Here is a 26,317-nt window from a genome sequence, read left to right as displayed (position 1 = left end):
GAATAATAATAGCAGCTACACAGGTATTATTTCCATTTTTAAAATGAGAAAATGAAAAGCAGAAAGCTCAGATAGCCTCCCTCGGGACTTTATAGCTAATAAATAACGCGTGAGATTTGCATCCAAGAATCCCCCAGGCAAAATCTACCTCCCTTACACACACACACACACACACACACACACACACACAGAATTTCACACAGAGTGTGTATCTGCCCTAGGGTCACTTATTTAGTATAACTCTACAGCTATTTCTTATCCATAAAGGATTCTCAAATTTACCAGATTTTAGTTCTCTCTCTCTCTCTCTCTCTGTTCTAATCTGCACATGGACTTGGGGGCATATAAAATTCACTGAAAAAAATTTCACTCCATTTCTGCTCCGCTGATCAATTCATGTAATCATTTAATCTGGCATAGTCTAGATCATCAGCCAAAGACACACTGTAGATTTCGGTGACTAATTGCATTAGTGTTTTTGGAGCAAATCAATGACACATGCAAGTCAGATGACATTACCAAACATAGTAACTTTCAAGCTAAGTTTGAAACAAGTAAAAAGAAAAGTGGGAAAAGTGAATTATCTTTGAGCTTGTGGCAGCACTGGCATGCCAACTGGAGGAATGCATAGCACAACAGACCACAGCACATACCATAAAAAACCTAAGTATTATCCAAACTCCATTTTAGTATGATTCCACAAAATCATACATAATAAAAATGCTTCATGAAGCCAGGTGCTAGTGACTCATGCCTGTAATCTTAGCTACTCAGGAAGCTGGGATCTGAAGATCACAGTTCAAAGCCAGCCTGGGCAGGAACGCCATGAGGCTCTTATCTCCAATTAATCACCAGAAAACCAGAAGTGACGCTGTGGTTCAAGTGGTAGAGCGTTAGCCTTGAGCTGAAGAGCTCAGGAACAGCGCCCAGGCCCAGAGTTCAAGACCCATGACCAGAAAATTAAAAGAAAAAGAAAAAGAAAAACAATAGTAATCATGCTTTAAAAATCTAAAGAATCAAAACAAACAGATCCATGAGATACAAAATAAGCAAAAAAATCTTTCATATCATTAATTTCAATTGGTGCAATCTATTAAAAAAGATGATTACTTAATTTTGAATTCTACTATTTTTATGGTTTTGTCAATATTTACTCTGTAAACTTGTTTTAGTTTTATAGGAAGCTCCTATCTACTTTTTGCACATAATTAAATGATAATATTATATAACCAGCATTAAAATTTTATAAGAAGTTCCCTTTCTGAAAAAGCCAAAATTATTCGTTTGAGTACTCATCATTCTTAAGCAAAACCCAGGACATTCTCATCTCAGTAAAGCATGCTAGTGAAGTGGCATTATAATTATTTAACATAGAGCTAACTCCTTCATGAGACATTTTCACAAATCTGGGCTGAAACTGGAATTGAGGATAAAACAAGAGCTGCAGTTGCAAACATAACATCATATACCCCCAAGTCACAAAAATAAAACAGAAAAAATCTTGTAAATGCTATCCAACTATACACCCACAAGATCACCACCATAAGAAAACTTCATAAATGCAAGATACCATGTTTTATCTTCTTTTTTACAGGCCTCAGATGAAGCATCTTAAAAATCTATTCTATGTTTTCTCCTGAGTAAATATTCATTACCACTATAAAAATCACTGTGCTCCTCTGTAGACCTGGATTTCGGTGTTTAAAAAAAAAAAAAAATCAAGACTTAGACCAGTCTCACGGGAAGAAGAGAAGGATGGGATTTTTTCAACATGTACGTACCTCAAAAATATTTCTTAAACATTCTAAGATAAACATCTCCTTTGTGAAGAATTATTATTGTTACCACTGAAGACAGTACAGAATAAAGAGGCAATGAAAGTCACGTTCCAAATTCCACAACTCCTTTGGCTTCTACTATTAAATCTCATCTTTAAGAGACACTTGAGGGTAACTGATACTTACCCTGACTAGCTGGGAGAAAACAGGAGAATGGCTTGGGTGAGGTTGACAGTTCCACAACTGGACTGACTCCCACCAAGTACTTGTATTCCACAACCCAATCATTCTCTATTTCTTCTTTCTGAAACAACCTCAGGGTGGGCATTTTACTGGTGGCCTTTAATGCTCCCTGTACGACTTAAAGTGCTTATCTGCTCTGATCACACACAAGCCCAAAGGTAGGAATTCATAAACAACAGACATAAAAATTACACCCCATATTTAAATACGCATCTAAAAAAATTCTAGGAAGTACTGGAATTTCCCACTGCTGACAACACGTATACTTCTGGGTAGAAAAGTATTACTGCAATCACCTTATCTGTGGTTTTGCTTTTTGCAGGTACAATGATCTACAGTCAATCACAGTCCAAAAATATGAAGTGGAAAATTACCAAATTCTTAAGCTTTTAAATTGCACATCCTTCGGAGTAGTGTCCGGCTCCAGCCTACCCCACCACCCACCCAGAACACAGACCCTTCCTCAGCTCAGCTCACCCCATTCTGTGGACACTATTCACCCATTAGTAGCTTTCATAGTGCACAGTGCTAATATTAAAGGAACCCTTATTTTATTTAATAATGGCCCCCCAAACGCAAGAATAGTGATGTTGGCTATTCAAATGTGCTAAAGAGAAACTATGAAGTTAGTTTCCTTTAACTAAAAAGGTAAGAAATTCTCACGATTCTCCTCCCTCAACATTCTGAGAGTGGGCATTACAAGCATGTGAGTATCCAGTTGTTTTTATTTTTAATTTCTTAGTGTACCTAATTTTAAATTAAATTTTATATGCTATATAGTTATAGGAAAGGCATGCTAGAAAGAGAGTTCAGTTCCAGCCACAGTTTCAGGATCCATGGGCAGGGATAGAGAACAGTCCTCGAATGTGTTCCTGCAGGTAATAGGGTGCCAGTGTATTAAAAATGAACAAAAGATGACCTCCAAAATTACCTCCTACTCCTAAAGAATACATCAACAAAATCTTTCTCTTATGAAATAAGTTTTATTTTTCCAGTATTGAGTTGCAGTATGTTTGTATTGCATTTTTGGCAGACGTAAAAAAACAGAAGAGAGAATAATGAAATTGAAAATTTGGAAAAGGAAAATCAAGATAGTGTTCAATTGTCTGGGGATCTAGAGGTTTGCCCAAAATTTCATCCTTGAGGAATGCAGTGCTCACTTCACCAGTGGCTTTGCTGGGAGTCACAGTCAATTTTACTGTATTCTCACATGCAGATCTCCCCAAATTCTGTTCCCTATTCATTTTGTTCCAACAGTCTTTATTAACCTGTACCCCAAATCAGACCATATTCTGTCATGAAGCATCCCCCTTAAACATGACAAAACCAACAAACAGCCACACCACAGTTCACATCCAGTAAGCACCTAGCAGATATCAATACCAAAATGTGATCCCACAGCCCTAGAAAGCAGCATTCCCATTAAACAGAGAGGAAACTAAGGTGCAGAGAGATTGCATTTCTAAAATCTGGCAGAATCTGGCTGTGGCCTCCAACAAAGCACTCTGGGTCCAACGCCTGCCAGAATGAGGATGAACAGTTGTGATGTACACTGCCTGAAAACTCCTACAGTAAAGCTTCTACGTCTATAAAACTAATTCATTTTTCAGTGCCAGTATTTCATTACCGTAGAAATTCTTTATGGTTAAAGGTTAAATTCTTTTTCCTTTATTTAAAATATAGGAGGTTGTGTTCAAGTTCTATCTTCATTTCTACTATGCAATACACAAATGGTAAGAAGAAATGATCTTTAGTTAGATGCCAACACTATACATAGACTAGGGAGTTCAAGTGTTGCCAAGAATGTCTGGCACATTGCAGTCAACATGTTGACACAATCTGTAGGTAATGAGAATGCGATAAGGAACAGATAATCTAGCAAAGAGGTCAGCAGTAACACTTGACGGCCCAGATATGCTTGCACAATGGCCCTAGTCATTTTCTCATCAGAAAGCAAAGGGTTGAAAATGGCTTAATAAAGCCAAGTACTTCCAAATAACTTGGTATCATAAGAATAAAGGAGACAATTTCTCATAGGTTAATAATTGCAATATACTAGAGAAGACATACCCCAAAGAAATCTACATTAAAGGCATGCAAGTTAAAAGCTGAGGATGTACTCAGGAGTCTGAGATCTGAGAATCACCAGTTCAAAGCCAGCCTGGGCAGGAAGTCTGTGAGACTCTCATCTCCAATTAAGCACACAAAAAAAGCTGAAAGTAGAGCTGGGGCTCAAGTGGTAAACAGAACACTAGCCTTGAGCACAAAAGCTCAGGGACAGAGCCCAGGCCCAGAGTTCAAACACTAGGACTGGCCAAAAAAAAAAAAAAAAAAAATAGCCTAGTGATGGTGGCTCATATCAGTAATCCTAGCTACTCAGGAGCCTGAGATCTGAGGATCATGGTTCAAAGACAGATTTGGCAGGAATGTCCGTGAGTCTCTTATCTCCAATTAACCACCAGAAAACCAGAAGTGGAGCTGTGGCTCAAAGTGGTAGAGTGTTAGCCTTGAGTATAAGAGCTCCTCGAATTCAAGCCCCATGACCAACAAAAAATAAATATTATTTTTTAAAGCTGAGGATGTGCTCAGTGGTAAACCTTACCTAGCACACAGGAGACACTAGTTTCAATTCTAAGCACACATGCATACAAACATGCATGCACACATGCGCACCCACACACACATACACAAAGTATAAGTCAGGTTAACCTACAGATACAAAAATATATTATGACTTTCAAGCCATTAAATTGCAACCAAAGAAATCACATACAAATGAAGGCATAATACTATAGATGAAACCATAATAGACTTAAGTTTATACTTGTCAACTAGAGATCTGAACAAGTATTCATTCTTGTCCAGTTTTTCTCTTCTCAAATTAAAAAAAAAATGTACAGACAAGCCTCATCAATCACTAAGAGGGTCTGGTTCTGATATTATATGAGCTCTGTCAACTTTAATCAAATTGCTTGCCAGATTGTAGATAAGTAATGACTTGCTTAGGTTAAGCCAGGCCAGAGTTTTCCTTCTGTAGTATATACATCTGCGGAGTGAAAATAAACAGCCTCACACCTCTCCCTGGGAGCTACACTCCACTCTGATTACATCTCAGTTCCTCCAACAGAGAAGGAGAAGCAAACTCTAGCCCTACGACTATCCTTTTTTCCTCTTTTTCGCCTCAATCTGGTCACCAAACTCATTTTTAAACCTCTTTCCATTAAACAGTTAATTATTTGAATTGACACTGAAATAACACAAATTAGCCATGGTTAAATGCGTTAGTATTAACATGTCTTAGCCAGCATTACATAGAGATAGAAAATAAAACAAAAATCGCTAACAGCTGACAAAGGCAATACAGAACGGTTCAGTTAAAACTGTAAAGCCCGAATTCACATTCTACCATCCCCAAGAAAGAAAAAAAATCTTGTTTCAATAGCATTAGTTATGTGTTGAATACAGGAGAAGGGAAGAACTGGTGAAATTAGAGAAAAAAAAATCGATTTAGATTTTAGACACTCAAGACACCAAGGTAAAATGAGCTTTAATTTTAAAATGTCCCTTTTGCTAATTTCCTTTCTTCAATATGATTGGAAAGTGCTGTCAAACTTCATATTCTGCGGGGATATGCTGTTAGAGAATTTATAAGCATCCAAGACTTCTACATACTGTACAGAAGGCTGGAGAGTGAGGGTCGTAGTGGCTAAGGAAAACAAATGCAATATACCACCCATTCAATTCTAGCTAAGGCAACGTTCATTCCCATGTTTTCTATTAAGACAATAGATTCTGGAATGCCGAATGTGTCTGAGAATTATTAATTTTTTTATCTTACAATTTAACAATTTTCAAAGTAGGCTTCTACAGATGTGCATTTATAACCTAAAATAAGCCTACAAAGAAAGAATGAGCTGGGCGCCAGTGGCTCACACCTATAATCCTAACTACTCAGGAGGATGACATCTGAGGATCCCGGTTTGAAGCCAGCCTAGGCAAGAAAGTCTGTGAGGCTCTTCAATAAACTACCAAAATGCTGGAAGTGACGTGGTGGCTCAAGTGGTGGAGAACTAGCCTTGAATAAAAAGAGCTCAGGGACAGCACCCAGGCACTGCATGTAAGTCCCATAATAGCACAAAAATGAAAATTAAAAAGTCTGAACTTCCAAGTAACACTCCTTCCAACATTCAACAGACATCTTAAAGTAACTTTGAACAAGATTAAAACACAAATGATACCAACATTCATTAATTGTTGATTCTCCCCAAAATGTTACATTTCTTGTAAGTAGAAGGTGGGGGGGGGGGGGGCAGCAAGCTTTGAAATCCTCTGCCAACTACAAAGGGCTCTATAAATGTTATTGAAGAAATGATCACCATCAGAAACAGAGAAGGGAAAATCATTCTGTATTGGGGAATAAAAAGAGCCACAAAACAAGAGCTTGTAATCATTCAGCAGGGGCTCTGAGGACAGGGCGTCTATGACTCCTTGTAGGCCTGTCTGTGCATGCTTGGCCCAGACTAGGTCAGGACTTTTCTTTCTCAATCCCCCAGAGGCACCATTCTTACAAGTCTGCAGGGCACCCAAGCAGACAAGAGCCCTGCTCTGCAAAAGCAATACTTCACTCCTTTGTCACCATATTATTTATTGTTAAATTCCCCAAGTACACATGCAGCATACATTCACTCTAGGTGAATCACACACAAAAGACGCTAGTATTTCTTGGTGAATTAAAAAGAACCTTTACAAGCAAATGGAGACTTTGTTTGCACACTAAATGTCAAAGGATTTTTTTTTCCCAGAAAACTCACGTTTGTACATGAAGGGGAAAAAAAATCTCTACAAACAAAATATGCAACCCCAGTTTCTCACTCTTGGTTGTAGAAGGACTGTAGTATTTTCTATGTGGGGACTATTGATCCAATTCATTTACAATGCCAGTTAAATATCTAGAATATATGCTAAGGAATCTGTCCATATGCTACAGTTTTCTGCTCTACAGGGATAATCATTTATTTTTTCCATAATAATCTATCTAGCTGGGATGGAAAATCACAAACGAAAAACTCAAGACACTGACAGTGCTTCTTTAACACAATTTTATTATCATTTTCAAGGAAGGGGGTGGGACTTGCTACTCTGGAGTTTCCAACATTCACATTTACAGACCCACTTTGGGAATTAGCTACGGGATTCCTATTAACATTAGTAATATGCTCATAGCTAAATCCCTTGGCTAAAATTTATCTGATGCCGCAAAACACTGATATCAAATCTCTGCACAAGCTGTATTGTATGATGAAAACCCCCACTGCGGCTGCTGTCATAGTAACAGATGTGAAATTATTCTAAGACGTAACCACTAGGACAATAGTTCTTTTAAAATGCATCCTCAAACACAAAAGAAATAACAAATCATGACAATCGTGTTTGCCAGCCTAATAGGAGACCACAGTTAACAACCACTATTACAATGACTCAAAAATTGGCTTTAGCTAGCTAGGGAATTTAAAATAATAGCAATAATAACTTTTAGCTCAAATGTATAAAGAAAATTACACAAAAGATATATATGGGTCCATAGTAAAAACATGGCTATTGCAATTTCTATGACTGAAATCCAAATAAAGTATAAAATAATTTAAGATATGGTAACTAGAGCTTGGAATGAGGATGTGAGAAAAGTCTGATCTGCTTGTTTGTACTGTAATCTCAAAAGACTTGTACTTCTTATGAAAAAAACTAATTTTCAATAAGCAGGAATCAAATTACACCAATCAGAACAATTCTAACTAGTTTATAATATGATTTGCAATAAGTTAAACCAAGGCATATATTTAGAGTTGAGACTTAAAAATATTTTAAATCCATCAGAACCAATTCAATTGAACCTTGCCATACATAATTCCTAATGTGGAAGAAAACCTGCCATTTCATTTTGAAAGAACATCCAATATTTAACGAAGAACCAATAAAATGACCTCCTTAAAAATAATGATCATAGCTGGGCATAGTGTGGCTCAAGTCTATAAACCCAGCACTCAGGAGACTGAGGTAGGAAGATCATGAGTTCCAAGCTAGCCTCAATTATAGAGCTAGACTACTGAAAGAAAAGAAAAAGAAAAAGATGATCATATAGTTGGATACACTCATAAATCATGGGCACAACACGGTAGTAAGACTTTAATGTGGTTCTACTCAGGAAATGCATAGTATATAAAGAACTATAAAAATATCTTCTTGGGATGTACTAGTCCTGAGGTCTACTGAACTACTGGTTTGATGCTAGGTCACCAGACCGAAATCCTGGTATGAGTTGGCATTCCATCATGGCAGCATCTCAAATCACACTCAAGATCTTCTTCTGCACATGATCATTCAGGATGTTGCAAGCTCTGTAATGTCATGCCAAGTAATGAGGCTAAATCTTGTTTTCTAACTGAGGATCCTCACACCAGGTCTCATGTCCTCAAGTGACCATTGTGAGAGGAACAGTTGGAATGATCAAAGTAGAGGTGAGCCAGAAGCCATATGCCCGTCCAAGCTAAAACCATTCTCACCCCTCATTCTTTCTGCCTGCTATGCACTATGTTGTTATTTTGTAATACACATGCCTTGAGGCCAAAACTAGGAAAAGAAGCCAAAATAAATGGGCAGGGAAAATGTTTTAGCCCCAGCTTGTGATGCTATTTTTCTCTTTATTCGAATAAAAAGGTCTGCCAAGTTCTGATGTCACCATAGTAATTTTATGGCCTGATAGAAATAGTATTTTATCCATAAACATTCTTTCTTCTTGCCAAGTTTACCTCCAACCAGGCAATGTGCAGAAATGCTTACTGAATAAAGTTATAGTAACACAGAATATCCTATTTAAAGAAAATATCAGAAGGAAAGCCTTCTGATACTAGAAGAAACTAAAAACTTCCCTGGGAAGAAGCAGAAGCCAGCATGTATACCTTAGTACCCATAAACCCAAGAGGACCCCTACAATACCAGGTATTGAGAACCCAAACAGTTAAAACATGACATCTGCATTCTAGGCACTAAGTGACATTGCACAGAATAAAAGTATACATTTAAATATACAAAACTGTCAAGATATTCAAAATATACAGTATGTGACAATTAATATTCAAGGATCTTTATTTTTTGTTGTTTCCATTTAATTTTCCTTAATTAGAGTTTTCTAACGCTTTAACTGTCATTTAAAGCTCTAGTGTTTTTCTTGGCATAAAAAGTCACAGATTTGATTGGATTTGTGTGTGTGTGTGTGTGTGTGTGTGTGTGTGTGTGTGTGTGTGTGTGTGTGTGGTGGTGGTACTAGGGTTTGAACTCAGAGCCTTGAGCTTGGTAGCCAAGTGTTCTAGCATTTGAGCCATGCCTCAGACCACCTTGTTTTTAAATGAAAACGATGTGCTGAAATCATTCTTGGATCTAAAGAAAATGGCTTACCCTCCTGCTATTCTGTGTGTTATACCTACCTCATCAACATTGTATTGTGGGCTACTTTTTGTCTCTGTGACTAAATGCTTGGGGAAACAAAACAAAACAAGAAAAACTACTTATAGGGGAAGGATGCATGGCTTCAGAGGTTTCAGTTCTTGGGCTGGCTAGCTCCATTGCTGTGGGCCTGTGCTGAGGCAGGGCTAGAGGAAACAGGTGACCTGAGGCTGCCCACCCACCCCATGGCAGCTAGCATGCAGAAAAGAAACAAGAAGGAGCCAAGGACAATAAACACCATTCAAAGAGATGTCCCTAGAAAGCTATTATCTTCAACCAGATCCTACCTCCTAATTCCCCACCCAACTATGAACTCAAGAGATTAACTCTGTTGTTTAAATTAGCACCCTCACCATCCAATCATCTCTCCACAGCGCCACCAACTGGAGACCATGCCTTCAACACAAGTGTTGGGAAGGACTCTTCCTACCCAAATCATACCAAGTATCATTTGGAAACTTGTTAGAAAAGGAATCTTGGGCTTTACCCCAGACCTACTGAATGAGAATCCATACTTTAACATTCCCTTCTCAAATGTACATCAATGTTATTCAAGACATCAGAGGGTTAGGTAATTGAGGGACCATGATAGAGGAAACCACACCATCCTCAAAGGGTTTAGTGAACATGTACACAATTATGGTATTACATAAGCACCATGAGAGTCATGTTCCCAGCTTGAAATAACAAAGGTTGGTAAATTCAAGGAATTCAAAATACCTGGGAAAGGCAGAAGTATATCCTCTAAAGACCTCAGCTTCAAAAGTAAGTGAATATCTCCAGAACTTGGAAGGACTTTTAAAGGCAACAGACACATGATAACATTTGTGTTTGTGGATGATCATTACTTTTGTAAAGTTAGAAAGTGGGGGGCGCTTTCACTATATTTGATGTCAGTATAACATGTGGAGGAGACGGGGACAAACAAGTCGTTTAAGGATTCAGGTGGACCTGTTGCAACAATGAGAAGTACAAAATGTCATGTCAAAACCAGCTTTACAATGTCGATGGGGGGGAGGGAGGGGGGGTATGATTGGGTGGGGGGGAGGGGGGAGGCTGGGAAGGGAGGTGAAGGGTAAACAAAGGAGGAGGCTGCAATGCTTGGTAAGAAATGTATGCATTTTCCTGCCCATGTAATTGTAACCCCTCTGTACAGTGTTTTCAAATAAAATAAAATAAAATAAAATAAAAAAAGTGGGGGGCTGGGAAGGTGGCTCAGTGGTACAGCGCTTGCCTTGCATGCATGAGGCCCTGGGTTCGATTCCTCAGCACCACATAAGCAGAAAAAAAAAAAAAAGCCAGAAGTGGCGCTGTGGCTTAAATGGTAGAGCAATAGCTTTGAGCTGAAGAACTGAGGGACAGTGCCCAGGCCCAGAGTTCAGGCCCCACGACCGACAAAAAAAAAAAAGAAAGAAAATGCATGGTTGTGGGGGTTACAAAACTGGAGACAGGGTAAGAGTGAGTAGCAGTTTAAGCAGGGATCACAAAGGCATTACATATTCTGAATCTCCCAGTGTTTTAAAAGGAAGGAAGGAAAGAAAGAAGGAAGGCTCTATTTCTGACATTTCACTATTAATGATAAACTAAAGATTATACTTCAAGTGAAAAGAGCCAGCAAGTTGAGGCACTTCCAACTTTAAATTGGGACTGGTCTCTTTATCCAAGGGCTCTTCAGAACCTGGATGTATTTTCTCCCCCCCAGAGTGGTAGAGTAGCCTGGCCACCTTAAAAGTCTATATCATGGAACTAATAGGCACAGGAAGGAACTTCCTGAACAGAGTCCCAGGGTCACAACAAGTTGGAGAGAGACTCGACAAATGGGACTACCTTAAAATAAAAAGCTTCTGCACAGCTAAATCTATCGCAACTAAGCTAGAAAGACAACCAACTAATTGGGAAAAAATATTTACCAGCAATATATCAGACAAGGGGTTAACATCCTGTATATACAGGGAACTCAAGAAACTAATCCCTCCCAAACCTAACAAACCAATTACTAAATGGGCAAGGGAACTAAAGAGGGACTTCTCAAATGAAGAAATAAAAATGGCAAAGAAACACATGAGGAAATGTTCATCATCCCTGGTGGTGAAGGAAATGCAAATAAAGACAACCCTGAGATACCACCTTACCCCAGTCAGAATGTCCCACATCCACAAATCAGCCAACGACAAATGCTGGAGGGGATGTGGAGAAAGAGGAACCCTATTACACTGCTGGTGGGAATGTACACTTATACAACCACTTTGGAAAGCAGTCTGGAGGGTCCTTAGAAAGCTAAAGATTGACCTCCCTTACGACCCAGTCATACCACTTCTAGGCATCTACCCTGAACAACAGGAACCAATATACAAGGACACGTGCACCTCCATGTTTATTGCAGCACTGTTCGCAATAGCTAGGATATGGAAACAACCTAGGTGCCCCACCACAGATGAATGGATCCAAAAATTGTGGTATCTATACACAATGGAATATTATGCAGCCATTAGAAATGACAAAATAATGGCATTTGCAGGGAAATGGATGGAGCTAGAAGGAATCATGTTGAGCGAGGTAAGCCAAGAACGAAGAGACAAACGGTACATGGTCTCCCTCATAAGTGGATGCTAAATCCAAAAGGTTAGGTGATACGACAAAACTAACAGGACTTAAGAAACAAAGAACTCCCGCTCATCTGGTTGAACCACTACTAAATATCCTCATGCTGCTGATCACAAATATGGTATATAACATGTGAACACTGTTATATATTACAGACTGTGGTAGACAATTTGCTCCAGGGAAGTTAGAATGAACTTGTGACTTTGAAATTATGTAATCATTTAATCACAATCAAAAAAAAAAAAAAAAAAAGAACCTCGGGGAAGGGAGGGAGGGAGGGGATGGTAGGGGGAAAACAATGGAGGGGGTAACAATGTTCAAGAGGAAGTGTACTCATAACCTCACTCATGTAACTGTAACCCTCTGTATAGTAGCTTTACAATAAAAAAAAAAAAAAAAAAAAAGTCTATATCATGGAACCTTAGCAGATTTACAAAGTACTAAGGCTCTTAAAAGTCATTTGGTCTCTCATCCACAGAAGAGACTTTCCACATGCTCCTCTCTCTGAAAGTCCCACCAGGAGCCGTCTAGTAATGGGGAGTTCATACCCTTCCAAATGGCATGTCTTCTCATGCGGCCACTCTATTCACTAGATAGCTATTCTTACCTTTGAGATATAATCTGTATCTATGAATGCCCCTTATAGAACAAAAGATGAGTCGTGTATCACTATTCAACTCTCCCCATCCCCGATGACCTCCTGGCTACTGGTGATCTGATTGAAGAAAGGGGACAGGATGTCCTTCAAGTTCAGGGGAACTCTTCCTTGACCATGGCTGTCTGTGAAAAATGACCTTGTTTCAAGGAGCAATGAATAGTATGAGTTAATAAATTTAAAACTGCTGAAAAACTACAATGCGGGGAAAAATGGCTAGAACACCCAGAAAAATCTTTAATCAACATTTCCAAAAAAAAAACCCAGAACTATGACCTATTCATCACAACCACAATCCCTCCAAAATTGGAATAAGAATAGGGCAGGGTGGGGAAGACTCATGGAAGTCTGACTTAGCGGATAAGGGAATCCCAACAACACGAACAGAAGTTCTACATGTACAAGACGTACCCTGACAGGAATTAGTCATAAGGTTAATGACCAAAACTCTTCTCTCTGATAAGTGTGTGATTCTAATCTTCAAAATCTTCCTGCAGTACAATATCCTTGCCATTTCTTCACATTTTCAGAGGCTTTAAAAAATGATGCTGTTTTGTTTTAAACTCAGTATCACATGCAAATGGGGCTGGCAGTTATTAGTGCCCAATTTTAAGTTATTGATATTCCCATTGCCCTATTTTGAGGTTTCCTCCACTCCCTCCTAAAAACAAAAACACAGCTATCAGTGGATCTGATTTATGGATTTGACTGAAGGTCATTATAATATTATAATACCATCAACTCAATTTTACATATAAAAATGAAGTCATGGTTATTTTCTAAGATAGCCATCAGGATCTGATTTTCTAATAACTTAAGAAAAAAATGTCTTTTTCTTTCTCTGCCAATGATGGAATATCCAATGTGCCAATAAAACTGAACTAGCACAAATTTCAAAACACACACAAACTTTATAGCAATTTTAAAAAGCATGACAGCACTGTGTGCTGTAACATAAATGAATCACACAGACTCAATGATTTGGGCAGGAAAGCAGGCATGAGCAAGCACTGCATAAGTCTATCCTATCAAATTCAAGAATGAGGAAAAACTGATCTTCAGGAAGACTAGTCCAAATGGTCACCACTTACAAGGGGAAAAGGGCAGAGAAGGGCACCACAGAGTCTTCCTAGGTGAAGAAAATGATCGGGTTTTCTTCTTCTTGACCAGATAATGGTCAAGATGTCAGCATAACTAACAATTCTGGCTGCTGCCTCTGTCTGTTGCTATATATTTGTGCCCAGTGTTATAGCTGGAAAAAGTGTTCTAGTTGGAAAAAGTGCCAAAAACACAATTTCTCAGTGCCTTCCAAGTTTCAAATTTAAGAAAACTTTAACATAATAAGTCTACAACAGTTACATGGGCCACGTTGTTACAAACGTCTGAGAATTCCTCATTAGTCAGTACTTCAAAGTAATCATGGCTGGATCAAAGTCATACACAAGCTGGCCCAGGAGGAGTTAATAAAAACAACAGCATTCATGGAGGTTTTACTATCTGCCAAATGCTTTCCTTTCATTATCTCTTCTAATCCCCACCACAGCAGTGAGAGATATACTGGTTTTATCCCCATTTTACAGATTACTGCTTTGACAACTCACCAAGGCTAGGTCAAGATCATTGCCCAAGCTCATAAAAAAATTACCAAGAAGAACAGCTGAAAAGCCAGCCCTATCTCAACTTCTTAATTCTGTCTGTATTAGGATAACATAAAAATAAAATCAACTAAACAGTTCCAGGCAATGAAACATGGGCAGAATGTGTAATCTAAATTCAGTAACATGAGCAGCACATATATTTCTCTTCTTCTATTAAAAGGCACATCACTAGCTCCTAAGAAATGAAGTTCTTATACTCCAAATGATGTACAACAGAACAAAATGATCTTTAGGGACTTTCTGATCACCTCTGGCCATGAAAAGATATCATGCAGCAAAGCAACTCAACACTGAACCAAGACAGGCAATGACTTTATTTAGGGTTGATTCCAATTCATCTGTAAGAACTTTCTTTGGTCATTCTTACAGGAGAAATGCCTAGGGTTGTGGTGGCAGCAGAATTAAAACATCTTCTCAAAAAGGCATCTTTGGGTTCCCATGTGGGAACAAGAACTGGGCTCTGGATGCATGACTTAGTCAGCACCAAAATATATTAACCATCAAATATGCCAATGCATCCTGCGTTCGTTCAAAACTATTGGTACTGGGATTCACATTCCCAGGAGATAAAAATCAAAATTAACTATACTACCCACAATTCCAAACCTGTCCTCCTTGAAGTGTGATTACACCAGGAATGGACTGGGCTAATACGATGAAAAATGTGTGTTTACAAAAATTATTTGGAGAAAGGGAAGAGGGACTGGAAAAGGAAAATTGAGTGTTTGTTCCAAAGATTTCACAGCAAGGTTTTGGGAGATATATTTTCCTTTCCTTAGAACTGCTGGTGAGTTGTCAAAACAGTGCCTCAAAAATTACTAGAAACCCAATAGAATTGTTTAAAAGTCAGCCGAAAGGGGAGACATACCCTAAGTGAACACAAATTCTATAACAATACAGCAAAAACACAGTGAAATAGCAAAATAAAATACCAAAAGTATAAACTAAAATATGCCTATTGGAACAAGCATTTCATCTCTGCAAAAGTAATTTGCATCCCATAAAAGACTGACTTTGCTCTCCGTTTTTAAGTTATTACATAATATACGTCAACCCTTACAGGCAAGACCAAACTGTAACAATTTTATGTATTTATCAAAAGATCATTCAAAAGAGAACTTACCAACTCGGCAACGTGTGTACACTTGTGCTTCAGAAGGAAAGCAAGGAAGTGCCTTTCTGTACTGCTAAAAGCACTTCACCACAGTCCTGCTTGTAATGAAGTCCCACTCACAGTCTGCCTTTGGGTTGGGCTTTTCTCTTACAAGATAAGCTGTTAAGTCATGCCTTGATTTTAGATCTGCTACCATATGGAGCCTTCTAATGCAGCCTTCTCTCCACCCCTCCATCTCTCCTCTCCCCCCTCCCCCGCCCCCCAAATCAGACTGGCTCCACTCCCTCTCAACACACACATACATACACACATACAAAAAAGGCACTGCAGGGCAGAAATTCCTCAGGTGCTCGCTAATGGAATTCCCAGGGTCTTGGAGCCGCTTCGGGGATCAAGAGATCTCATAGCCCCTGCTGGGGGAAGGAGCTGCGAGTCTGTTCCATTTAATCAAATACAGAATGAATTTTCAGCTCTATTCACTAGCTTGTCTCCAGGGCTCTCAAAAGGCACCAGGCAGCTAGAATCACACACATGTGGCTCTTTTAGGCAAGTATAATTAGTTTGATTTTAAAAAGCCACATTAATAATATCACCTCAGGACCATTATTCAGGAGACAGACGACAATGATACTGTATGTTTTAAGCCTGACAATGTGGAGAAAGTGCACAAACAATGGGAGAAAACTTGAAGGATTTAAAAAAAAAAACAACAGTTTTTCATTTCATTGTAATCCAATATCTTAAAAGTGATGGTAAGTATATTCCATATACCATCCTCTAACTTTAACAGGAAACAATCAAATAAAGCCATCATGTCTATGCTCCTGAGAATCAATGAGTTCATGCATGCCAAATATACAGCTATATATATCTATATATATATAATATATAAAATCACATGGAGTGTTTAAAGGCAAGATTAAATATGTAAATAAACAATGTAACATTTCCACTCAATCCAAACTAATGAAATTCTGTGAAAATAACACTGAACAAATACGGCTCACAGCAAGTCCTAAAACCAATTTCGCCACCAGACTCCAAATTCCATTTCTAATCTAATTAGTTTGTATAAAATAATAAGACCATCTGGGAGACTACCTGGCAGGCAATCTACCTACACTCCCTTCCTAATCCATTGTCTTATCTCCCCTTCCACAGAGTACCAAAGCTGATCACGTGGTGTTAGCTAATGCAATTACACAGTAAAGCAACACATTTCCCAATGCATTATTTTTATGTGTCCTATGCCTCCCGATTTCACAAAGGTAGTGTTTACTTCCAGACATCATTTTTTTCTGGCACTTGACTTAGAAACAATCACCAAGTTTTAGATCACAACACATTCCCCAAAAGAAACATTTCTCAATGTCTCAATTGAATTTTCACAAAACCATAAGTGAGCTCATCCAGGAAGGCTTGAAAGCATTCACAAAGGTGGAGAAGTAAGAGGAAAGTGCAAGAACTAGTTATTAAATTTTACCTGATCTTCTCAGAGCAATGCCTATCACAGAAGTCATTATCCCTACACCCTGCCTGAGTCTATATATGCCTTCCTGATGGGGGAGGGTCCTATCTTAAAGTGAACTTAATTCCTTCTATTAAAAAAAAAAAAAAAGCCAAACCACCTGCAAAACAAGCAAGGCAACCTACACAAGCTGGATCATTCTGCTCCAAGTCCTAAGGGTTCTTTGTACTTCCCCGCTTGAGAGCCAGTGCTGTTTAAGTACTTTGCACAGAAGAGAAGGTTGACTAGAACCCCAGCAATCAATCAAGGTATCCCAAGTGACTTACTACACAAACAACAGCAAGGCACCTCCGGTAACTGATTTCCCTGGTTGACTAAACTATTCAAACAAAGTCAGATTCCTCAAAAGACTATAACCGAGTTTTTGCAATGAAAGTTAAACAATATACATTTGTGTGTGTTAGAGAAATATAAATGTTTCTGCTCTAGACACTGCCAAACACACACCCAGGGCACTTCTTTCCAAAATGAAACAGGTTTTCTCCATCTTTCCCATATAACTTCAAGTACGTGCCAGTTTATTTCAACATGTGCACAACAGAGACTACAGTATTTGCTGCCTTTCTCTGGGTTGCTAAGAATTCTCAGGCACTAATTTTGTATTTCCAGAAATTTCCTGAGGATTATTCTTTCATTTTATTCTAAACGTTAAACTATTCCTAAGTCGCCCCCCCCCTTTTTTTTCAGCCAAAAATAGTCTAGCAGGAGGGGGGGAAATGTGTCATACAATTCTAGAATTATATTGAGTAAACCTATTTCATTCTTGAGCCTTACCCACCTTCCCCTTGCCCTGTCCCTTAGTTATGCCAAATGTCACTTGGGACCCCAGAGTTAGGGTATCAGGGAGACACAGACTGCGAATGAACGAACTTGGCTTCTTTCATCTTTCCTGGCACTGGCCTGTGAATAAATCTCATGTTACCTCCTGTTTTCCAAGGTGTCTGAGTTAGGACACAAAGGCTGGGCTTTGCGTTCATGAAGTTTCCTCAATTCCAGACCCCAACTAGGGAACAGCCCTTCAAAGCACCTGCCACCCTCTTTCGTCTCCACTAGGAAAAAGCAGGCATTTCAAGAGCTTTCCACCTGACTTGGTGGGGTTGGAGAAGAGTAAAGGGAGTCTATCCTCCTCGGTGATTTATGAGGGGAATTCTTAGATGCGGAGAGAAAGCCACAAAGGTCTTGGAAGCCGCAGACTGAAACAAACAGCGATGTATCCTTTAATGTATTTAGCAAATGATAATGCAATCCACAGAAAGCTTTACAGAGAAGGGGGGGGGGGGGGGGACACACTCCCTGGGGCTGGGAAGTCACTTGAGTCTGGGAAGGCAGAGAAAGATACATTGTGCAGGAAATGTCTCTTGCTTCTCTCCTGCACATAAATCACTGTCTCTCGCGGGCGCGCGGCGGGGATGGGGAGGGGGCCGGGGACCCCCAGCCCCGCTCCCTTGGGAAAGCGCGCGGGCGCCCCCCGCGCATCCCACCTGCCCCGGCGATCGTCCCCAAAGCCCAGACTTCATCGTGTCGCTGTCACCTCACCCCGCCTCCTCCCACGAGGGGGCTGCGAATGCCCGAGGACGCGCGGCACGTCGGGGCTCCCCTGCTGGGTTACCCATAAACATGCCCTTGGCCCCACCCCGGACCCCCTCGCCATCTCGGGGTACACCCATCCACCCTTCCTCAGCACTTCCCGCTCCGGAGCCGCGTGGACCCCCTCCACCCCGTCCCCCACCCCCGGTCACCCCCCTCTGCCATCCCGCTGAGGGGACCCTCCACACCCCCCGCCCCCGGGCCCCGCACCTCTCGGCAGGGCTGGCTAAGCCCCCACACCTCCAGCACGGCAGCCGGCTCCGCGAGCCAACCCCCAGGTCATCCCCCCGCGCGCGCTGGCGGCGGCTACGACGGCTGCGATCCGAGCGGGCCCCTCCATGCACCGGGCAGGGCAGCGGGAGGGCGCGGCGCCTCTCACGCCGGGGTGGGGGGCGCTGGGGCGTGCGCGCGGGTTCGGGGTCTCCCCCCACCCCCAGTCTCGTACCGAGCCGCGCGAGCCGGGCACCCGGGCTCCGGGGAGGGGAGCTGGGGGGTGGGTAGGTGGGCGGAGTCCCGGGGCGCGCCCCCGCCAGGCGCTCCTCCCCCGCCCAGCGCGCGGACGCGCGAGCCGGGCCGGCTGGTGAACAGCAGCGGCCCCAGCGAGCCGGGAGGCGGGGATCCCGGCCGACGCGAAGGCGGGCGGAGGAAGCCTCGGCTCCTCGCTGGCCCGCGCCCCGCCGTAGGGTGCGCGCGCAGCCTGCCAGATCAGCGGCGGGGTCTGGACCATACCAATCTACTAACCGGGGGACGCCGTGCACCAGAGACCTTCTCCCCGTTACCTGCCTGCTCTCTCCACAGCCACGTCACCCCAGCACAGCATAAAAAATTAATCACAAATGATCATGAATAGGTGAAGCTGATCGACGCCCTCAAGTCACCGAGATGCCCATGGTGTCTTCACCCACTTCCCCCGCACCCGTCACTTTCCCAAGGCGGCATTTCTGGCCTGAACACAAATGGTCTGCACGTTCCCGAGGGCCCCGCCCAGGCCCCGCCCCCTGCTCCACTTCCTCCCGCCCTTCCCGAGACGCCTACCTCTACCTGGCGATTCTTCTGGACTCCGACTAGCCCGCTGCGTGGAGCCCCCCGCCTTTTCTCCACTTGCAGACTTTAGTTTCTCGGGCACTTCATCCGCTTCCTTAACTCACCTGCCACGCCTTCAGATGCGTGCTGGCAGGTCAAGCAGGGTTGGAAAGTGGCCTGGCGGTTCCTTAGACCTGCCCCCAGTTATTTGATCTCACTCAACCTTCGTTGTTCAAGCAGAAAAGACGAAACTTAATTTCTATTTAAAAGGTTGTTGCGAAACCTAAGTCATGATACTTTCTCAATAGCACCTGCCACTCAGTTGGCAGCTGGAGATTGTAACATAATTATAATAATAACCATCATTATTAGCAATTAGTTTTCTTTTTTAAAAAAAATCATTATTATTAGTTTAACTACAAAAGGAGCCCTAATAGTACCTAGTGGTCATAAATATTCAGTACATTTCAGGAGAAATACAGATTCTTCTTTAACTTTAGCTACATCAGGGTCTTCACGAAAACCTCTGGGAAGAAAATCAGTGTAGAGGAGGTAAAAAGAACTCAATTCTGACTTGTTCCCCGTTGTTCCTTTTCCCACCCCTTTACTTATTTAAACACAGAACCTGTATGTATGTTATTATCTTAAAACACTGTAGCAAATGGAAAACACACAAAGTTTAAGTGAAATCAGAGAGTTTTGAAAATGGAATGGCAGTTTTACACGGTTTGGTGTGGCACTGGAAAGAATCTTAGCATCCTCTAGCCAGCAGCCCCAATACAGAGACTCCCACTAAGACTTCTCCTGGGACTCCACTGGCTCAGACCACCCCGGTATTGCATATGTCACTATGCTGCCTTCATTTACAATCAAACCTAAGAAATAATCGTGTTTGTTGACATCGATTACTCTGCTTGGGCCTTATTTGTAAAGTTGAGAAGTCATTTCAGATTCAAAATTGTTGTTCATTAGCAAGTCATTCATTCATTCATTTGTTCAATATTCAAGTCAAAAGTATTTTACTGAGCACCCACTCTAAGTCACTGCTAGGCACAGGGGTACATAGAGACATAATGCAATCGCAGGCTTTAGAGAAATCAGAATCTATTTGTGATATGGACACATAGAGAAGTACACTGAGGCATTAGGCAACAGGGAGCCGTGGGTATACATGGGCAGGGTAGTCAACCCTGTCTAGCCAAGGCAGCAAAGTCCCTGAGACTCTTATCTCTAATCAGCCAGCAAAAAAGCTAGAAATGTGGCTGAAGTGGCAAAGCATTTAGTCTTTAGGGGAAAAAAAAAAAAAAGGCTGAGATTTTCTGCTCTTAGCCTCCTGAGCAACTATGATTATGAGTATGAGCCCCTGGAACCCTGGTATAGACTAATATACTTCTGAAGCAATCCAGGCAGTCAAATTCAGTCAAAAAACTAGTAATAAGGGCATAGAAGAGGGGATACATTCAAGAAACTAGGATAGCAGGACTTGACAACTGAGTGCATGTAGAAGATAAAGAGAAAAACTCAAAGATCACTCTAACACTGTATTAGCTATCCATCAGAATAAGAAATACCTGAGACGATTGCTTTATAAAGAGAAAAACGTTGCTTTGCCTCACTTCTCTGGAGACAAACGTTGGTCTGTGACTGATTGACAACATTGCTTTGAATATGTGGTGAAGTATCATGGGGGAAGCATGTGATGGAAGAAAACTGCTCAACTCACAAACCAAGAATAAAAAAGGAAAAGAAAGATCCCGGGGAGCTGGGAAGGTGGCTCAGTGGTAGAGCGCTTGCCTTGCATGCCTGAGGCCCTGGGTTCGATTCCTCAGCACCACATAAGCAAAAAGAAAAAAGCTGGAAGTGGCGCTGTGGCTCAAGTGGTAGAGCACTAGTCTTGAGCTGAAGAGCTGAGGGACAGTGCCCAGGCCCAGAGTTCAGGCCCCACGACTGGACCCAAAAAAAAAAAAAAAAAAAAGAAAGAAAGATTCTGGGATGCCAGAGTCCCCTTTGTCCTCAGTTACCTAGACTTCCACCTCTTAGAACCTCCACTACCTCTTTATAGCACTACCCTGGAGACCAAGTCTTTGGGCCACATTCAACATCTAAACAATAGCAAGCATAGAGCAATATTTGGATTACAAATGCAGAAAGAATCCTATTAGGAATAATATGGAATAGTAGAAAGCTATAGCCAAGGATGGATCTCTAAGTCCCCAATAATGAAAGTTCCAATTATCCTGATAGAATTTAGAGGGAAGTTTGTCAGCTGAGCTCAAAGTATGCAACCTGGAAAGGAGGCTGAAGGAGGGTAGCAGAATTTGTGGATAAAACATTAGGAAATACAAGAATTGAGAAATAAAATTTAAAAACCAGTTACAACATTACGGAAGTTCTTGTCAAGGTTGGAGGTCATGAATTGATAGTGAGGGAGTCTATTTGGTTATATGATTCTTCTCCATCAAAATTTAAGCACTTGGTGGAAATATCACAATGAAATACCTCCTCCCCATATAACTAATGTATGCTAATAAATTCAACCATTCAGACATACATTTTAAAAAAAATACCAATCCAAAACACCAATCCAAATTTAGAGTTTTTTAATGGAGGATATACAGAAGGAGACTAACGAATGGGATCGGTAAGAGAATAATTAACTCATCATAGATTCCAGACAGTGAGCTGGAAAAGGTTAGGAAAGAATGAAAGACTAAAAGAAAATGACTGATTAAAGAAAAGGAGATGTCTTTGAGGTTAAAAGAGTTGTAATGAGATTGAGTGTGGAAAAAAAAAAACAACAAACCAAGCAGTTTTTTTGTTATGATGAGAGTTGAGCTGTTTCAGAAATGAAACAGTTTGCTGGCTGATGACATTGTATCAGGACTTAATATTATTTGTATTAATGAAAGCAAGAGACATTGCACTTGAGATGTGGACAGATACTAAAGGGACCAAGAGAAATGTAACAGAAGTACCAAGAGCCAAGTGCCTGTGGCTTCAGCAATTAGGTGGGAAGATTTTTAGGTGCTAAATAACAAGATTGTACATCCTCTGAATCTAGGTCAGAATCAAGTTCTTCTATCATACTAATGTGGTAGCTCATGCTTATAATCCTAGCTACTCAGGAGACTGAGATCTGATAATCATGATTCAAAGCCAGCCCAAGCAGACAAATCAGAGTTCTTCTTATCTTCAGTTAACCAGGAAAATGTCTGAAATGGTGATGTAGCTCAAGTGGTAGAGCTGCAGCCTTCAGCAAAAGAGCTAAGCATAAATGCAAGGCCCTGTGTTCAAGTTCCAGTACCAGCATCAATAATAACAACAACAACAACAATTGTTACAACTTGATCTCCAAGAACTTCATAATAGAGTAACTAGAGTCAAACAGACCAGTATTAGATTCTAACTCTACCTCATTTGACCTTGGTAAAGGTACTAGAATTTCTGAGTTGATTTCATCATTTTGTAAAATAGGGAGGTAATAATAATACTTCCTATACAGATGTTAATATGACCTACATCAGATAAGAAACTATTTAATGTGCCAGTGGCTCAAAGGCCAATGAGCCCAGGCAGAAAAGTCCATGTGATTCTTATCTCCAATTAGCCAGCAAAAAGTCAGAAGTGATGGTGTGGTTTAAATGGTTGTGCACCAGTCTTGAGTGGAAAAAGCTAATGGACATCACCCAGATCCTGAGCTCAAGTCCCAGTACCAGCACAAAAATGAAAAAGAAAAGAAGTGACTTGTGTCCACTGTAGAAAACTACATTAGCACAAGGCTTGTTGCATGGTCCTTGCCTGTAATACTAGATAGTCAAGAGGTTGAGACTAGAGGATTATGGTTTCAGGACATCCCATGGGAAGAAAGTTCAAAATACCCTATCTAATCACACACACACACACACAAAATGGGGCATGGTGGCCCACACTTGTCATCCAAGCTACAAAGAAAGCATAAATAGGCCTTCAGACTAGGAAAAAGTCAAAACCCTATTTGAAAAACCATGCATGAAAAAAGGGCCGAGTAGATGGCTTACATGGTACAGTATCTTACTAGCAAGCACAAGGCCATGAGTTTAAGCTCTAGAATCACGGGAGGAAAAAACGAAAGAACTTACATCCACAGTAATGCCAGGCAAGGGAATATCTTTAGAATGCCTATTATCAAGCAGGCAGTTGAACGTGATGGTGCAGGCCTGTGTTCCAAGCACTTGGGAGGCAGCGCCAGGAGAACCATGAGTTTGAGGCTAGCCTGGACTACAGGATGAGACCTTGTCTCAAAAAAAAGGAACAGAGGGCTGGGAAGGTGGCTCAGTGGTAGAGCGCTTGCCTTGCATGCATGAAGCCCTGGGTTCGATTTCCCCAGCACTACATAAGCAAAAAGGAAGAAAGCCGGAAGTGGCCCTGTGGCTCAAGTGGTAGAATGCTAGTCTTGAGCTGAAGAACTGAGGGACAGCACCCAAGCCCAGAGTTCAGGCCCATGACCAGACCCCCCCCCCCAAAAAAAAACCAAAAAACAAAACAAAACAAAAAAAAAGGAACAGAGACAACAATGTTGACAAAGATATGGCCAAAAGGAAACTTTGCTACAATGTTGGTGAGATTGTAAATTACTACTTCCATTATAAAGCAGGAAGGAAAATAGAATTATCCTATACAACCAGTAATTCCACTTCTGAAGACACACACAGACACACAGACACACACACGCACACACAGACACACACACACACACACACACACACATTGAAAGCAGTACTCAAGAGAAAGTTATACTCCTTGCTCATTTCAGCATCATTCACAATAGGCCAGATATGGGAGCAGCATAAATGACCATCAGTAGATGAATGGACAAGAAAAATGCAGTGCATATGCACAATGGAATACAATTGAGCCTTTAAAAAAGAAGGAAATCCTGTCATTCACAATGTGGATGGACCTGGAGGACATTATGCTAAGTGAAATAAACCAGGCACAGAAAGACAAGTACTGCATGACCTCATTTATATGTGGAACCTAAAAATCTTAATCACATAGAAAATGGAGAATAGGAAGGTGGTCACCAGAGACTAGAATTGGGCTAGTGAGGGAGGGAGTAAGGAAAGCAAAAGTATGCATAACTGCATATAAAGTTCCAGTCAGAAAGTGTAAATTTTAGTGATCTATGGCACTGCATGCTAACCACAGTTAATAATAATGTACTGTATATTTCAGAATTCCTAAAATAATAGATTTTTATGAGCCAGGCACAGAAAGCCAAACACCACATGACCTCATTCGGATGATAGAATCTAAACACAGCTGAGCTCATAGCGGCTCATGGTTACTCAAGACTGGGAAGGGCAAGGAAAAGGAGGCTGGAGAGAGAAGTGGTCAATGAATACAAATATCAAATTGCACATCATAAATTTGTAAAATATTAATTTTAAGAGAATAGATTCTGCTGAGTGCATGTGGCTAACATCTGTAATTCTAGCTATTCAAGAGGCTAGGATTTGAGGATCTCAGTTCAAAGCCAGCCCAAATAGAAAACTCCAGGAGACTCTGCTTTCTAATTAACCACCAAAAAGCCAGAAATGGAGGTGGCTTAAGTGGTAGAGTGTCATCCTGAAGTGGAAAAGCTAAGGGACAGCACCCAGGCCCTAAGTTCAAGCCCTGGTATTGCCTCTACCCCCTACTCCACCCCAGAAAAAAACAACTACTAAAGAACTTGGTACTTTATTCTTTGTGGGTGATAATCACCATCATTAATCTTTACATTTGCATTGTACTTTATGGTTTATGGAACTTTAGTTTGATATTCCCTTCATCTAGTAGAAATTCAGATCTTGTTGTGTAGAATTTAATACCAACTCAAATTAATGCTCTGAGCCGTTAGAGTCCTCGAGGGTTAAAAATGATGGGGAAAGAGTGGCAGGTGTCAAGAGTTCCCTTCAGCCTCAGCAAGCGTAGTCAGCACTGGTCATCAGTGCACTGCTTCTGTTCCACTAAAGATTTACAAACTGGCTGGCAGTCTTGCAAGCTTCACAATTGACTTTGGATTTTAGCTGATCTTCTATAAGAAAAAAAAATCAATCGAAAGCTGAAAAAGAGGGAAAGGAAAATGACCATAAGTCAATTGCACTTGGTTTATAGCCAAAAAAAAAAAAAAAAAAACTTTGCTAAAAAGTACCAAAGTTCAAAATAACAGCTCCCCTCCACACACACCCCCCCACACACACACACACAGTAAGTTGAGCCCAGAGGGCTAAACAATAACAGAAGTCACTTGTCTCCACTTGGGTGATTTCCAAATTTATACAACAAAGTTCCCATTAACTATGCAGGAAGTTCTGATTATTTATGATGTAACTTAATATTGACATGTTATTAAATGATCTGGTCCTCCCCTCCCCCTACCAAGCTTTAGGAATTTTTCCTCTAATGACTAACTGCAAGATAGCCCTCTTAAACAAGGCTAAGGATTAACAATCAACAATTTTTCCTCTGCAACCTATTTTTTTTTCCTTCAGAAAGAAATTCCAATAGGTCGACTGTATTCTCACTGTCTTATACATTTCCTGAATTGTGTGCAGAGGATTTCACGGACAGAGGGATTTCTGTGGCCTTTTTTTCATGCGGAACAGA

At 40.8% G+C, this 26,317-nt stretch overlaps 1 protein-coding gene across 1 annotated transcript in view; it reads right to left on the bottom strand.

The window, feature by feature from the left end:
* The window catches only part of Cdon (cell adhesion associated, oncogene regulated), an 83,584-nt gene extending 64,532 nt beyond the window's left edge, over positions 1 to 19,052 (bottom strand). Inside the window, exon 1 of the mRNA XM_042674955.1 lies at positions 18,878 to 19,052. The gene's annotated coding sequence lies outside the window, so the exon portion shown is untranslated. The remainder of the gene's footprint in view (positions 1 to 18,877) is intronic.
* Positions 19,053 to 26,317: the final 7,265 nt, after the last annotated feature.

Source organism: Dipodomys spectabilis, unplaced genomic scaffold, assembly GCF_019054845.1.
Source record: "Dipodomys spectabilis isolate Male_0828 unplaced genomic scaffold, ASM1905484v1 ptg000023l, whole genome shotgun sequence".
In the NCBI taxonomy this organism is placed as follows: Eukaryota; Metazoa; Chordata; class Mammalia; order Rodentia; family Heteromyidae; genus Dipodomys; species Dipodomys spectabilis.
Note: the sequence above shows the minus strand (reverse complement) of the source record. Positions and strands in the feature narration are given on the sequence as shown.